Source organism: Heptranchias perlo, unplaced genomic scaffold, assembly GCF_035084215.1.
Source record: "Heptranchias perlo isolate sHepPer1 unplaced genomic scaffold, sHepPer1.hap1 HAP1_SCAFFOLD_129, whole genome shotgun sequence".
In the NCBI taxonomy this organism is placed as follows: domain Eukaryota; kingdom Metazoa; phylum Chordata; class Chondrichthyes; order Hexanchiformes; family Hexanchidae; genus Heptranchias; species Heptranchias perlo.
In genome coordinates this window covers 185038-195956 of record NW_027138527.1, presented here as the reverse complement: position 1 = coordinate 195956, position 10919 = coordinate 185038, and the positions used below count along the sequence as shown (strand labels likewise).

Below are 10919 nucleotides of genomic sequence, written 5' to 3'. Positions count from 1 at the left end.
TGACTGGCCTGTAGTTGATGGGTTTATCCTGACACCCTTTTTTGAACAATGGTGTAACATTTGCAATTCTCCAGTCGTCTGACACCACCTCCGTATCTAAGGAGGGTTGGAAATTATGGCCATTATCTCAGCAATTTCCACCCTTACTTCCTTCAGCAACCGAGGATGCATCCCATCTGGACCGGGTGACTTATCTACTTTAAGCATAGCCAGCCTTTTTAGTACCTCTTCTTTGTCAATTTGTAGCCCATCCAGTATCTCAACTACCTCCACTTTTACTGTGACTTTTGCAGCATCTTCTTCTTTGTTCATGACAGATGGAAAGTATCCATTTAGTGCCTCAGCCATGCCCTCTGCCACCATGGTTAGATCTCCTATTTGGTCCCAAACCGGCCCCACCCCTCTTCTTACTACCCGTTTACTTTTCTATGCCTGTAGAAGACTTTGGGATTCCCTTTTTGTGAGCTGCCAGTCTACTCTCATATTCTCTCTTTGCCCTTCTTACTTCATTTTTCACTTCTCCTCTGAGCTTTCTATATTTACCCTGGTTCTCACTTGTATTATCAACCTGACATCTGTCATACGCCCCCTTTTTCTGCTTCATCTTACTCTCTATCTCTTTCGTCATCCAGGGAGCGCTGGCTTTAGTTGCCCTACCTTTCCCCCTCGTGGGAATGTATCTAGACTGTACTCGTACCATCTCCCCTTTAAAGGCCACCCATTCCTCGAATACAATTTTGCCTGCCAATCTCTGATTCCAATTTATCCGTTCTCAACCCACTGAAATTGTCACTCTTGGAATCAAGCAATTTTTACTGTAGATTGCTCCTTTCCTTGTCCATAACTAATTGAAACCTCATGATATTATGATTGCTGTTCCCTAAATATTTCCCCCTGAGATTTGCTCCACTTGACCCACCTCATTCCCCAGAACAGCAGCACGCGAAACCTCAGTAATCAGGGATGTTGCTGAGAAGAGGAAAAATCACTGCTCACTGAGTTTCTATGCTGATCGAGCAGATGCAGGACGCCCCGTCCAGCTAGACCATCGCCCCCCACCTGTCCCAGGTGAAGAAGTTCCCGTGGATGAACCACTTTGACCTTAAAGCCCTCAGACAGTGGTCAGCACGGAATGTTCCGGGGATCCTGCAGTGAAAGGAGAGGCAGGCTCCGAACGGGCAGTTTCTCGACCAGACAGTCGATGCCATTTGGCAGAACATCCATCGCTGGAACTGATGAACAGCCACGAGGTTGTAGCCTGGATGGTGGTGAGAAAGGCCTTCCAGTCCAGTCCTTACAACAAGCATAGAATCTCAGCACCACCGTGAGCTGCCCTCGAGGCTGCGGCGGCAGGAGACCGTCGTCCGTCTCCTGATGGACTTTCCCTTCACTCAGAATGTGTGGAGAGAGAATCGTTGTTATCGGTCCCGTTCATCCCCAACGCCTCGGTAACACAGGACGCTGTGCTCCACGAGCTGTTCCCCGGGACGCATACCGAGAGAGTTATCAACTGCTGTTGGAAGACCATCAACTCGGTGAAGTAGCCCCTTTGGTCTGTCCGAAACCTCTTGACCTTCCAGCTGAGGGAGCAGCCCACGACCGAGTGTTGCCAACTGGAACATTCCGAAGTCCAGGAGTAGGTGCTGCGTGACGCACTGAAGCGAAGTGCGGCCTACGCAAAAGCTCTATGGGGAAAGGGAACCGGGTAAGGACATCCCACGTGATATTGGTCACCATATATTAGAAAATATATACTTTGTTTGAATTGCAATATTGGGATCATACTGTGTGCGTTCTGCTTTGTATTGTTTTGGAATTGCATTGATTTGAAATTGCGGTATTTAGTTTGAACTCTGTGGATTATTTAATTTTGTGAAACAAAGTATATTTTGTAATAAAAAAAACGTGTGCATAAACCTTTGAACCATCTAGAAAGCAAACCTACGAACTTCTGGCTTGTAGTCAAACACGTTACCCATTGCTCCACTGCCTCAGGGTGCGGAGAGAAAGTAACAGCTCACACTCCCACAATGCTGTGGAATGAGCAGGTACCGAGTCAGTCTCGGTCATGCCCCCTTGAATCCACGAGTCCGGGAGTGTCAAAAGACGCACGGTGAACAATCACTAAAGAGAAAAACCTTGAACTGCTTCCCTTCGATCGCTCATCTGGTCGAGCGGAAGATGGTTAATTGACGAAGAACACAAAGCAAATTCATCGTTCGATCAGTGTTTGAATTCCAGCTTGAAGGAGCGAGTGCTCTTTTGGAGCAATTAGCTCAAGGCCGCTCTTTTAACTTTCCAGCCGAGAGCTCAACATGTTGACAACTCTTTTCCTTTCTCAAAACTGAAAGCTTTCTGTGTCTGCCCGAACACGGCTGTTTCACTCGAACATTTGCCTTTGTTTACCAGCAGGGAGCGCCTTTGAGCAGCAACTTTTATAAAATTTCAAAGTCGACTTTATTCCATAAAATTTAAGGGTACATACAGTTCAGTGTAAATGTCGCAATTTCAGTTCAAAACAATACAAAACAGATCGCACACCGTATGTTCACGCTTTTTCAAAAGAAAATACACAACATAACTAATTTTAAATTCTGTACAATACAAGGTTGGGTGGACTCAATACATATCTTATATTACATTCTGTACAATACAACGTGGGGTGGACTCAGTACATATCTTATATTACATTCTGTACAATACAAGATGGGGTGGACTCCGTACATATCTTATATTACATTCTGTACAATACACGGTGCGCTGGACTCAGTCCATATCTTATATTACATTCTGTACAATACAAGTTGGGTGGACTCAGTACATATCTTACATTACATTCTGTACAATACAAGGTGGGGTGGACTCAGTACATATCTTATATTACATTCTGTACAATACAAGGTGGGGTGGACTCAGTACATCTCTTACATTATATTCTGTACAATACAAGGTGGGGTGGACTCATTACATATCTTATATTACATTCTGTACAATACAAGGTGGGGTGGACTCCGTACATATCTTATATTACATTCTGTACAATACACGGTGCGGTGGACTCAGTACATATCTTACATTACATTCTGTACAATACAAGGTGGGGTGGACTCAGTACATATCTTACATTACATTCTGTACAATACAAGGTGGGGTGGACTCAGTACATCTCTTGTAGTACATTGTGTACAATACAAAGTGGGATGGACACAGCACGTAGCTTATATTACATTCTGTACAATACAAGGTGGGGTGGACTCAGTACATATCTTATATTACATTCTGTACAATACAAGGTGGGGTGGACTCAGTACATATCTTATATTACACTCTATACAATACAAGGTGGGTGGACTCAGTATGTCGGTCTTTGTAGACGTCACCGAGCCCTCTTCCTCCTTCAGGCTGTTGATCACAGAAGTCTCTCTGGCCAATTTTATGCAGTAATGTATGTTTTATAACAAAAAACAGTTCACAGAAACCTTCGAGTCAAGCGGGAAACAAACATAGAACGGGTGCTATTCGTGAACAGAAACGTTATCCATTACTCTACTGACCAAGTTTGTAAAACTGAAGTAACAGCTCACACTCCCACAGCGCTGAAGAATTAATAGGTACAGAGTCAGCCTCGGTCATGCCCACGCGATTCCACGAGTCCAGGAGAGACAAAAGGCACACGGTGAACACTCCCCAAAGACCTTTGCTGCTTCCCTTCGATCGCTCAGCTGGTGGAGTGGAGAACTATTGTGCAATTAACAGATCAAAGTCATCCTCAGGTTGCTTGCTCGAAGTAGCGAACGTGTCATAGAGTTATACAGCACGGATAGAGGCCCTTCGGCCAAACGTGCTTTTGGAGTAATTAGCTCCAGGCCGTTCTCTTAAATTTAGAGGCAGCCGACAGCTTAACACGTTGGCGCTGAGGCACAGGAGACCTCTTTTCATTTCTCATACTTTAAAGCTTTCTGTGTCTGCCCAAACACGGCTGTTTTGCTCGAGCATTTGCCTCTGCTCACCAGCAGGGAGTGCCTTTGAGTAACAACACTTCAAACCGCTTTGAGGCAAAAAAAGTCTTCCATCAGTCAGAGAGACAGAGAGACATACTGGGTTCTCGCTGCTCCCTCAAGCTCGGCACGGCTGTTCCTTTCCTCGTCTGCCTTCCGCAGGCTCGGGCTCTTCTCAGCATCATTCACGATTACAGTGGCTTCCCGTTCTGCTGTCGCTCACTTGTTGATGCTCGATAACTCCGAATAGAGCAAAATATTGATTGAATTCAGGGAGGGGCCAACCCAAGGCAAGATTTCTCTGCTGGTAGTGGAGCTGCTTGGTAGCGAGTGCGAAGCAGCTATTGTGATGGCCAATTTACAAGAAACAACCTCAAATGTGGAATAAAGGAGGCAGTAGCAACATGAATACAGAATTGGCTCAGGTACAGGAAACAGAGAGTAGTGGTGAACGGTTGTTTTTCGGACTGCAAGGAGATGTACAGTGGTGTTCCCCAGGGACCAGTTCTGGGACCACTGCTTTTCTTGATATACATTAATGACTTGGACTTGGGTGTATAGGGCACAATTTCCAAATTTGCATATGACTCAAAAATGGAAGTGTAGTGAACAGTGAGGTGGATAGTGATCGACTTCAAGAGGATATAGATAGGCTGGTGGCATGGGCGCATACGTGGCAAATGAAAGTTAACGCAGAAAAATTCGAAATCATCCATTTCGGTAGGAAGAACGAGGAGAGGCAATATAAACTACAGGGCACAATTCTAAAAGGGGCACAGGAACAGAGAGATCTGGGGGTATATGTGCACAAATCGTTCAAGGTGGCAGGGCAGGTTGGGAAAGCGGTTAAAAAGCATACGTGATCCAGGGCTTTTTAAATAGACTACAAAAGTATGGAAGTCATGATGAACCTTTATAAAACACTGTTTCGGCCAAAACTGTAGTATTGTGTCCACTTCTGGCCACTGCATTTTAGGAAAGATGTGAAGGTCTTCGAAAGGGTGCTGAAGAGATTTACTAGATTGATTCCAGGGATGAGGGGCTCCAGTTACGTGGAGAGGCTGGAGAAGCTGGAGTTGTTCTCCTTGGAACAGAGACGGTTGCGAGGAGACTTGATGGAGGTATTCAAAATCATGAAGGGTCCAGACAGAGTAGATAGAGAGAAACTGTTCCCATTGGTGGAAGGGTCAAGGACCAGAGGAAATAGAATTAAGGTGATTGGCAAAAGAATTAAAGGTGACATGAGGAAAAACTTTTTTACACAGCGAGCAGTTAGGATCTGGAATGCACTGCCCGAGGGGATGATTCAATCGTGGAAAGGAAATCATTTTCAGGGCGACGGGGATGGGGCGGGGGAGTGGAACTAGCTGGGTTGCTCGTGCATAGAGCCGGTGCGGACTCGATAGGCCGAATGGCCTCATTCCGTGCTGTAACCTTTATATGATTCTCGCTGAGCATGTGAGAGATAGCAGTATAGATTGTTGCATTCTCCACACACCTTTTGACTTAGGTCAATTGTCCAGAAAAAAAGTGGCGTCAGTTTTCAGCGAGCCCATGGTCCATGTACTTCTTAAGCTTCACTGCGTGCGATGGCACACAGAGGTCAAGGGGCAGCAAATCTTTTGGTGTGCTGCAGGAAGCAAAAATTCTTGATTTTGGTCTTGAGCAAAGATGAAAAAAAAAGCTTAATTATGCCTTCTCTGAGGATAGAACTCAGGACCTTCAGATTATGAGACTGACGCGCTGCCTGCTGCGCTAAGAAGACACTTGAAGCATAAATGTCCAGGCAGCACTACCAAGTCGGACAGTTTGCAAGGTGTAAAGTCATAACGTAATTGGCAGTTTGAAAAAACATCCATCCAGGTGGAAATCGAACCAACAATCTCCTGAATTCTGGTCAGACACGTTTTTCATTGCTCAACTGGCCCAGGGTGCTGCAAGTAATTAGGAGCACACACTCCCACAGCGCTGCGGTATGAGCAGGTACCGAGTGAGTCTCAGTCATGCCCACGCGATTCCACGAGTCCGGGAGTGTCAAAAGGCGCACGGTGAACAATCACTAAAGAGAGGAACATTTGCTGCTTCCCTTCCATAGCTCAGCTGGTAGTGCACAAAACTTGTAGAGGTTAAAACTTGAAAGGAAAATCGCTGGTTTAATTCTGGCTCAAAGTATATTGCCACCAATCCCATGTGTTTTAATTTTGCACACTTATATGTGGGACTTTATCAAAAGCCTTCTGAAAATCCAAATGAAACACATCCACTGGTTCTCCCTTGTCTATTCTGCCAGTTACATCCTCAAAAAACTCCAGTAGGTTTGTCAAACATGATTTCCCTTTCACAAATCCATGTTGACTTTGTCTAATCCCGTTGATATTTTCTGAGTGTCCTGTTATCACATCCTTTATAATAGACTCTCACATTTTCCCTACTACTGATGTTAGGCTAACCGGTCCGTAGTTCCCTGTTTTCTCTCTCCTTCCTTTTTTAAATAGTGGGTTTATATTTGCCACCCTCCAATCTGTAGGAACTGTTCCATAATCTATAAAATTTTGGAAGATGACGACTAATGCATTCATTATTTCCATGACTACCTCTTTCAGTGCTCTGGGATGCAGATTATCAGGCCCTGGGGTTTTATCGGCTTTCAGTCCTATTGATTTCTCCAGCACTATTCGTTTACTAATACTAATTTCCTTTAATTCCTCTTTCTCACTAGTCCCTAGCATTTCTGGGAAGTTATTTGTGTCCTCTTCTGTGAAGACAGAACCAAAGTATTTGTTTAATTGTTCTGCCATCTCCTTGTTCCCCATTATAAATCCTCCCGTTTCTGAATGTAATGGACCTACTTTTGTCTTCACTAATCTTTTTCTTTTCACATACTTGTAGAAGCTTTTACAGTCCACTTTTATGTTCCTTGCACGTTTACTCTCATACTCTATTTTACCCTCTTAATCAATCGCTTGGTGCTTTTTTGTTGACTTCTAAACTGCTCCCAATCTTCAGGCTTGCTACTTTTTCTGGCATTTTATATGACTCCTCTTTGGATCTAATACTATCCTTAATTACTTATGTTAGCCATGGTTGGGCCACTTACCCATTTGTGTTTTTATGCCAAAAACTGTTGCAATTTATACATTCGTTCCTAAAATGTTAGCCATTGCCTATCCACCGTCATGCCTTTTAATGAAGTTTCCCAATCTATCATAGCCAACTCACTCCTCATACCTTCGTAGTTTCCTTTGTTTAGATTTAGGACCCTAGTTTCGGATTGGACTACTTCACTTTCCATCTTAATGACGAATTCTATCATGTTATGGTCACTCTTCCCAAGAGGACCCCGCACAACAAGATTATTAATTAACCCCTTCTCATTGCACAATACCCAATCAAGGATAGACTGTTCCCCAGTTGGCTCTTCATCGCACTGGTCTAAAATATCATCTCGTGCACACTCCAGGAATTCATCCTCCACAGTATTATTGGTAATTGGGTTTGGCCAGTCGATATGTAGATTAAAGGCACCCATGATTACATGCATCTCTAATTTCCTGTTTGTTGCCGACCCCTATATTAGCACTACATTTAGAGGCCTATAGACAACTCCCACCAGTGTTTTCTGCCCCTTGGTGCTTCTTAACACCATCCAGACTAAATCTACAGCGGCCATCTTGAAAAAAATGGCCGCATGTACGGTGGCCATCATGGACAAAGTAGCGGCAAGTACGAAGGACATCTTGGACAAAATGGCGGCAAGCATGGCGGCCATATTGGTAAAAATGGCGGTAAGTACGGCGGCCATATTGGACAAAATGGCGGTGAGCACGACGGCGATCTTGGATAAAATGGAGGTGATTACGGCAGCCACGTTGGACGTAATAGCGGCAAGTACCTCAAGGCTGTTCGACAGGAAGAGGAGGAGGCCATTCAGCCCCTCGAGCCCGTTTCACAGATAAAAGAGGCCATTCATCGGAACATAGGAACAGGTTAGGCCATTCAGCCTCTCGTGCCTGATCCGCCATTTGATAAGATCATGGCTGATCTGTGATCTAACTCCATATACCTGCCTTTGGCCCATATCCCTTAATACCTTTGGTTGCCAAAACACTATCGATCTCACATTGAAATTTAGCAATTGAGCTAGTATCAATTGTCGTTTGCAGAAGAGAGTTCCAAACTTCTACCACCATTTACGTGTGTCGAAATGTTTTCTAATCTCACTCCTTAAAGGTCTGGCTCTAATTTTTATATTGTGCCCCCAACTCCTAGAATCCCCAACCAGCGGAAATAGTTCCCCTTAATATCTTATAAAGTTCGATCAGATCACCCCTTAACCTTCGAAACTCTAGAGAATACTACCACATTGTGTAATCTCTCCTTGTGACTTAATGCTTGAAGTCCGGGTATCATTCGAGTAAACCTACGCTGCACTCCCTCCAAGGCCAATATGTCCTTCTGAAGGTGCGGTGCCCAGAACTGCTCACAGTACTCCAGGTGCGGTCGAACCAGGGTTTTGTATAGCTGCAGCACAACATCTGCCCCCTTGTACTCTAGTCCTCCAGATATAAAGGCCAGCATTCCATTAGCCTTCTTGATTATTTTATACACAAGGAACTGAAAGCTGCAAGCAGCAGTAAGATTAATACAGAAAATTGAGCAATAGTATCCTGCGCTGATTAGAAAGACGTTTAAACATCAGCATAGCAGTTTAATACCAAAAGGATGCCGAATAGAAAAGGGGAGACAGTTATTGCTATCATACTAGAGTTCAGAAACAGAAGATTTAACCCTCTAGTATCTGCAGCATTGAAGCTCCCCCCTCCATGGTTTTCACAACGTTGCAGTCAAACAAAAGGTACAACTGGTTCATGGTAACTGCAAAGTGATTCACCAGTGTACATCACAAAGTAAATGGTCATACGACCAAGTAGAGATGTGGAATAAGGTTGTGTACGTGACCATAGTCTGTAGTATAATACATTAGTCTGGGGACACCTAAAGTTCCAAGTACTTACCTCTATAATACAGTTCCAGCTTAATGCAGTCTCTGCTGAAGGAATTACTATGACACAGGAACAAAAACGGTACAACACATTGGATTTGAGCATGGGGAAGGCTGAGAGTGTACTTCAATTTGTGAATCTGTGAGCACCATTTTTTTCAGCCAACCTTTAAACTGGACTTCAAGTCCCCCACATAAAATGCATGAGGTGCTCTTCTTCAAAGGCTGGAGCCTGCATCTCCCTGAAGGTGCTCAATGGGATCTGGACAGTGTTGCAGTTCTGTTAGTGAAACTGATTACAAGAACAGCAGTGCCTAATTCTCTACTACAAATATGCTTTTTAAACATTTTGACTGGAGTGAACATTCAGTACAAATGGATTTGCTTGCGTTACATCAAAGAATTATTTCTATGATGGAACGGCTGCTGAACGTATGGTAAGCCAGCATAAGATTCTATACCTGCACAGATTTCACATCCTTTCTTGATCTGGTCACAGAAGTCCTATACAGATCTACATACACCTAAGTAACAGGCAAAAATAGCAACACCTGAACTACTTTAACAACAACTTGCATTCAATGCTATTTTTTTTTCACGGTGCTTTTTTGTAGATGTGCTCTATTATCAGAGAAAGTAACATTATGCAAGGAAACTGCAAACTTTGACACCCCAAAAGCAATGTGGTACTGAAGGACAGCAATTTAAATTTTAAAAAAAACTGCTCTGCACACAACTAAGATATACTACACTGGCATTTTCAAAGGATGTTGATGGAAATTACAATACAGACCAAGTTCATTTAGCCCGTCGTGCTTGTGCCGGTGCCAGCCCTTTAATCGAGTTTTCCCTATCCTTCCATATTCTTCCTTTTCAAATACCTATTTAATTCTATTTTAAATAACATTATGGTGCCTGCCTCAATAGATACTTGTGATTAAACATTCCTTGTTATCATAATGTGAAAAACTTCCTTCCAGTGATAACCCTGAGTCTAGCCCGGTACCAATTTACTAACCACTGGAAATAAGCTTTTACTGTTTACCTTTAAAACACCTTCCATAATTTTGAAAACCCAAATTACATTCCCCTTAATTTTCTCTGTTTCAATGGAAAAAAAACACCAATTTTTTGAGCCTTTCTTCATAAATTTAACCTTTAATTCCCAATATTATTCTTTGTTGTATTCTTTCCATAGCTCTAATATTCTTTCTATAATGAGGTGTCAAGAACTGTCCAGTGGTATTTCACACAGGGTCTGGAATCCCTACTATTCACAATATTTGTGAATAGGCTGTAGTAGTATTACATTTTCTAATAATACAAAGGTGCATGTGCAGGTAATGAAAGAACGATTATCTTCAGATAGTCTCGGACCAATTATGCTGAAATATAGCAGATAAGATTTTAATTATAGATATAGGATTGTGCATATAGGAAGAGATAACAGTAAACATGTATAAGATGAACTTTGAGATGAATGTGTGGAAATGGGCAACATCTAACCCCACAGGGATACATCAAGTGCTCCCCACGCAGGGAGGGCACCACTAGAAATTCAAGGAAGGGTGGCCCATCCAAATTTATCTTTAGACAAATTAAACCAAAACAGTGAAGTCAGGAGAAGTCAAAACAAAAATACCACCTGGTGCCCACCAGTCATGGAAGGCATCCGGTTAATCAGTAGACACTGCATGTTGGCATTCAAGGGTCACTTGGGCATGAATCAAATCGTGAAATCTAGGCAGTGAAATCCCGCTTGATGATCCTATGCTTTCTGGAACTGTGGCTGGCAGAATTTTCCAGGCCCAGGAGTAGACATGGCAGGAGGACCACCAATCTGCTCACCATGTGACCAAAAATAAACAGTGACTTGTCCTCCACTGGCAGAGGCTGAAAATGAAAAGAATTTGGGTGAT

The 10919-nt window shown here is 43.3% G+C and overlaps 1 non-coding gene across 1 annotated transcript; it reads right to left on the bottom strand.

The window, feature by feature from the left end:
- Positions 1 to 5690: 5690 nt before the first annotated feature.
- On the bottom strand, positions 5691 to 5763 carry trnam-cau (transfer RNA methionine (anticodon CAU)). The gene has a single exon. It is a non-coding gene; the product is annotated as a tRNA-Met (tRNA).
- Positions 5764 to 10919: the final 5156 nt, after the last annotated feature.